Source organism: Equus asinus, unplaced genomic scaffold, assembly GCF_041296235.1.
Source record: "Equus asinus isolate D_3611 breed Donkey unplaced genomic scaffold, EquAss-T2T_v2 contig_37, whole genome shotgun sequence".
NCBI lineage: Eukaryota > Metazoa > Chordata > Mammalia > Perissodactyla > Equidae > Equus > Equus asinus.
Window position 1 is genome coordinate 4,036 of NW_027225038.1, and position 5,269 is coordinate 9,304.

The window sequence follows — 5,269 nt, forward strand, 5'->3', positions numbered from 1 at the left end:
TTTGCCTCCCTCGCCTTTTGCCGCCGGCCGGGCGCGGCTCCCTCCGCGCTCCTGCCGCCCCTCCTCCGTCCTGCGGCCTCCGGCCTCCGTCCTCCGCGGACGCCCCCCACCCCTCCAGCCAGCCCGACCCCCCCCACCCTCCCCCTCCCCTCCCGCCCCCCTCCGCACCGCGGGCCCGCCGGCGCCGCCCATGGGCAGGGCCCAACCCCTCCCCGCCACAGCCCAACCCTTCCAGCTCGCGGCCCCACCCGAACCCAGGGCCAATCGGGGCCAGCCCGGCGGGACCGGGACCGGGACCGGGACCGGGACCGGGACCGGGACCCCGACGCCGCACACGCCGCCGGCCGGCTCCCTCTGGCCTCGGCCTCTTCCCACCCGCTCGGCTCCCGCTCCGGTGACACCCCAGCCCTTCCCTCGGCGCCCCGCCCCCGCCGCCCCAGCCGCCGGGTAGAGTCGTCCTGTCAGGTGGAACGGATTCCACGGCGGTGCCGGGAGGCCCAAACGGGTCCCAAAGCGACCAGCCCCGCCCACCGAGGAAAGGCACCTGGTCAGGCTTTTCCAGACACCGCCCGCTTCTCCAAGGACAGGGCGGACTGGGTTAGAGAGGAGCGTCTCGGGCACCTCACCCAAGACGGGATGGCTTCTGCCTTTGCTGGCGTCTCTGCCGCTGCAGGTCATCTTCTAAAACCTGGTACCCGCTTGCTTGTCCTTGAGAGGCTCATTCACAATCAACACTCCTTTCCCGACCTAAGTTTGTCCCTGTCAGATTGTCTCGCTTTTCCTTCCAGAAGCCCCCTTCCCGGGGTGGGGGGGAGGGGGGGAGGTGGTGGGGGTGGGTAGGGGGGTGGGTGGGTCTGAGTTTCAAGCTCCACCTGACTAGGATCCCATTCTGCTTTCGCCTTCGGGCGGTCCTGCCTCGCTTGGAAACGCTGCTACGTTGCTCCTGGTGGATGAGCTTGCGTTCGTTTTGAGTTTGAGAACGCTGGATGCAAAGACGAGGAGTCTTGATGGCTGAGGCTTTTGGTGTCCCCTCACTCGGGGGCCTCCCTCTCTTCCCGCCTCCCCCCGCCTCCCCACCCACCCCCTCACACCCGACCCCTACCACCCCAGGGCCCCGGCCGGGCCCCGCCCCTCCAGGCCGCATCTGTCAGAGGGAGTTGAAAAGCCTCCTGACAGGACACGTCCTCCCTCAGCAGCCAGCCCTTCCTGGCTCCCTGGCTTCAGCTTTCCGTTCGCGTGGCTCGGGCAGCCTTTCGCATCTTCTTTGCACCTGCCTGTGTTTGCAACAGAGGACCGTGGCCAAGGGATCCAGGAAACCGGGAGGAGAGCTGGCTTCCGGGGAGGCGAATGGGAAGGACAGGGAGGCAGAGAGGGAGCCTTGCCTCAGAGAACGGACTTTGAACCCCCGAAGGGAAAAGTCCTCCAGATAAATCACGTCTTCCCCACCGAATCCAAGAGCCATACTCGCTCGCTGTGGAAAAATGGGGACATCCCGGTCAAAGCAGGACGAGAGAGGACCCAAAGCTCCCTCCTCTCCCCGTTCAGCCATCGTCGTCCTGGGAGGGAGTCTCTTCGCGGTTCGCTTCTCCTGCCGGCCCCGTTTCCCCTCCTGCCAACCCAGCGCCTCTATCGCCTGCTCCTCGCTTCCTCGGGCTGCGGGCTGCGGGCTGCGGGATGGGGGAGGGGGGGGGTGCGGTGCGCGTCGCTCCCTGCCAGCTCGTGCCCGGGGTGGTTCTGACGGGTCCCCGGATCTGATCTCCGAGGAGCACCTTCTGCGGGGAGAAGCGGGACTGCGTCCCTGTCAGTTTCCCGGAGCGCGGGACCGGAGCCTTGCCCCGAAACGCAGGCTCGGGAGACCGAAGTCCTGAGCTGAAACCCAAGGGGCGCCGTCTCCCGCGAGTGACGTGCCCTCCCTGAGCTGCGCTTTCCTCCTCTGGTGCGAGGGGGTCCTGGCGTTCGTGCCTCCTTGCGGGGGCGAGTGCTGGTGAGAACGCAAGCGGGAAATACGGAGCAGACCGCTCAGCACGGAGCGCGGCCTCGGTGGGGGCCCGGGCCTCGGCCGCCGTCCTTCCCCACGAGCCTACTTCTTGCCGCCGAGGCTCATCCAGCACCCAGGGATCGATCGCCTGGCTGCTTCCGGCCAGACACTCTCCTAGGTGCTGGCCACCCAGCAGCCGAGAACGCGGGTGCCAATCTCGGCCTCCGGGGCGTTCGCCTCCTCGCCTCTGGGGCCGCAAGACCAGCGGTGTGCCTACGCATGCCGGCCAGAGGTGGCAGAACCTGACGAGGACACGTGCCGTGGAAAATGGAGAGCTTGGCGCCCCGGAGGGCCTCGTCGGACGTCTGTGGATGGCCGTCGCTCTCTTTGCCGAAGCCCGCCCCCTGCCCATCTTCTCTCCGTCCCAGGGTCCCCTTTCCAGTGGGACGCAAGAAGGCCCACAGGGCCCAAACGCTGGAGACGGGCAGCGCACACAGCGCGCCCTGGGTCCCGGGGGGTGCGGCGGGAAAGCCTTGCGGCACAGAACCCTGAAGCCCAGAGGTCTCGAGACAGGGAGAGCCGGGACGTCGGCAGGCACCGACGGGCCTTCGGACGCGACTCTTCCTCCCCGTCATCACACCGTGCTGCTCCTCCCTCCGTCCTGGGCGCGAGCGCGCTCTTGGGAAGACGGAGGCGCCTTCGTCGGTGACCTAGCGGGCGGGAGATCCCGGGCAACGTCCCCAGCGGCACTTGAGCAGAACGGGGACGCTGCGGTCGGTCGTCGGGGAGGGGCTTCTACATGTCTGGTAGATGGAGCTGCTTTCTCGTGCCAAGTTCTCTGGGCCCTGACTTTTCTGCCTGCTCCTTCTATCAACTCAGTAAGGTCGGGGGTGCCCGGCAGAAAGAGGAAAAGAGCCAGAGCGAAGAAGCGGAGAGAAAGGAACACACAAACCCGGACGCACACACACACACAGGCACACAGACACACAGGCGCGCGCGCGCGCGCGCGCACACACACACACACACACACACACACGCCTACACACCCACTCGCACAACCCGCACAAGCACACGCACACGCAAGCGCAGACAGAGCGCGCCAGCGAGCTCCGGTGCCTGCCTGTGGTTCCTGGGCGATGGCGGGGCAGCGATGCCGGGAGCCCGGGACTCCTGAGAGCCTGTCTGCGCGGCCTAGGGCCCCAGGGGTGATCGCCAGCCCCGGGGCCCCTGCCTCCTGGCCCGGGCCCAGCTCCAGCACCACCGCCCTCCTGGGGGGGAAGCGAGCTCTTGGGCAGAGCCTCTCTGGGTCAGGGTGGGTGTCTGTCTAGGTCCGTGTCTTGGATCCTCTCCGTGTCGCCGTTTCTCTGTTTCTCCGTGTCTCTGTCTCTGTCTCTGTCTCTGGGTCTCTGGGCTGGCGCCAGCAGGAGCTGTCCAGGGTCCCCGCGAGGGGCGGGTTGGGGGCGGGGTGCCGGTCTCCTGGGCGGCGCTGGCGGGGGGGAAGTGTGGCCGCCCCGCCTCCCCGCTCCCTCAGGGGCAGCGCGGCGGGCTTCCGCTGACGCCCTCTGGTCGCGCCGGTGGCTCCGCCTGGGTTTGGGCAAGTCGGGGCCCGGCCGGCGCCGCAGAGGTCAGGGCTCCCGCTGGGAGGCCCCTCGGGCCGGAGGGGACTCAGAGGAGCACGGGCCCGGCGGCCCGACGCCCCGACGCCTCGGGCCAAGTGCCCCGCGCCACCCCCCTCCCAGCAGCCGCATCTCCTGCGACCCATCGCCGGATCCGAGCGGCCAGGGCGGCCTGGAGTGTTCCCGGGCCGCGAGGGGAGAGCGCCCAGCCAGGCGCCCCGCCCCCATCCCCGCCCCCACCGCCGCCCCCACCACCCCTCGTTTCCCACCGCCGCCCGCCCCGCCCCGCCTCCTCGCACCCCGGGCTGCTCCAGGCCTCCGCGCCCTGGGAGGGCAGCAGGGCGGGGCAGCGCAGGGTTTGGCTGGCCCGCTGGCCGCGCCCGAGGCGGCCGCGGCGGGAGGCAGCAGCGGGAGGAAGGCGGCAGGCCGGGCGCGGGCGCAGGGGGCGCCGGCGGCGGGTGCGCGTCACAGAGGCCTGGGCGCGCGCGAGCCGCGGGCCGGGCGACGCGGCGCGGCTTCTTAGGGGCGCCGGCGGCAGGCGCCAGCGTCTACGGCCATACCACCCTGAACGCGCCCGATCTCGTCTGATCTCGGAAGCTAAGCAGGGTCGGGCCTGGTTAGTACTTGGATGGGAGACCGCCTGGGAATACCGGGTGCTGTAGGCTTTTGCCTCCCTCGCCTTTTGCCGCCGGCCGGGCGCGGCTCCCTCCGCGCTCCTGCCGCCCCTCCTCCGTCCTGCGGCCTCCGGCCTCCGTCCTCCGCGGACGCCCCCCACCCCTCCAGCCAGCCCGACCCCCCCCACCCTCCCCCTCCCCTCCCGCCCCCCTCCGCACCGCGGGCCCGCCGGCGCCGCCCATGGGCAGGGCCCAACCCCTCCCCGCCACAGCCCAACCCTTCCAGCTCGCGGCCCCACCCGAACCCAGGGCCAATCGGGGCCAGCCCGGCGGGACCGGGACCGGGACCGGGACCGGGACCCCGACGCCGCACACGCCGCCGGCCGGCTCCCTCTGGCCTCGGCCTCTTCCCACCCGCTCGGCTCCCGCTCCGGTGACACCCCAGCCCTTCCCTCGGCGCCCCGCCCCCGCCGCCCCAGCCGCCGGGTAGAGTCGTCCTGTCAGGTGGAACGGATTCCACGGCGGTGCCGGGAGGCCCAAACGGGTCCCAAAGCGACCAGCCCCGCCCACCGAGGAAAGGCACCTGGTCAGGCTTTTCCAGACACCGCCCGCTTCTCCAAGGACAGGGCGGACTGGGTTAGAGAGGAGCGTCTCGGGCACCTCACCCAAGACGGGATGGCTTCTGCCTTTGCTGGCGTCTCTGCCGCTGCAGGTCATCTTCTAAAACCTGGTACCCGCTTGCTTGTCCTTGAGAGGCTCATTCACAATCAACACTCCTTTCCCGACCTAAGTTTGTCCCTGTCAGTTTGTCTCGCTTTTCCTTCCAGAAGCCCCCTTCCCGGGGTGGGGGGGAGGGGGGGAGGTGGTGGTGGTGGGGGGGGGTAGGGGGGTGGGTGGGTCTGAGTTTCAAGCTCCACCTGACTAGGATCCCATTCTGCTTTCGCCTTCGGGCGGTCCTGCCTCGCTTGGAAACGCTGCTACGTTGCTCCTGGTGGATGAGCTTGCGTTCGTTTTGAGTTTGAGAACGCTGGATGCAAAGACGAGGAGTCTTGATGGCTGAG

At 69.7% G+C, this 5,269-nt stretch overlaps 1 non-coding gene across 1 annotated transcript; it reads left to right on the top strand.

Annotated features, from left to right (window-relative positions):
- Positions 1-4,140: 4,140 nt before the first annotated feature.
- Positions 4,141-4,259, top strand: LOC139043800 (5S ribosomal RNA). The gene has a single exon (XR_011500866.1). It is a non-coding gene; the product is annotated as a 5S ribosomal RNA (ribosomal RNA).
- The last annotated feature ends 1,010 nt before the right edge of the window (positions 4,260-5,269 follow it).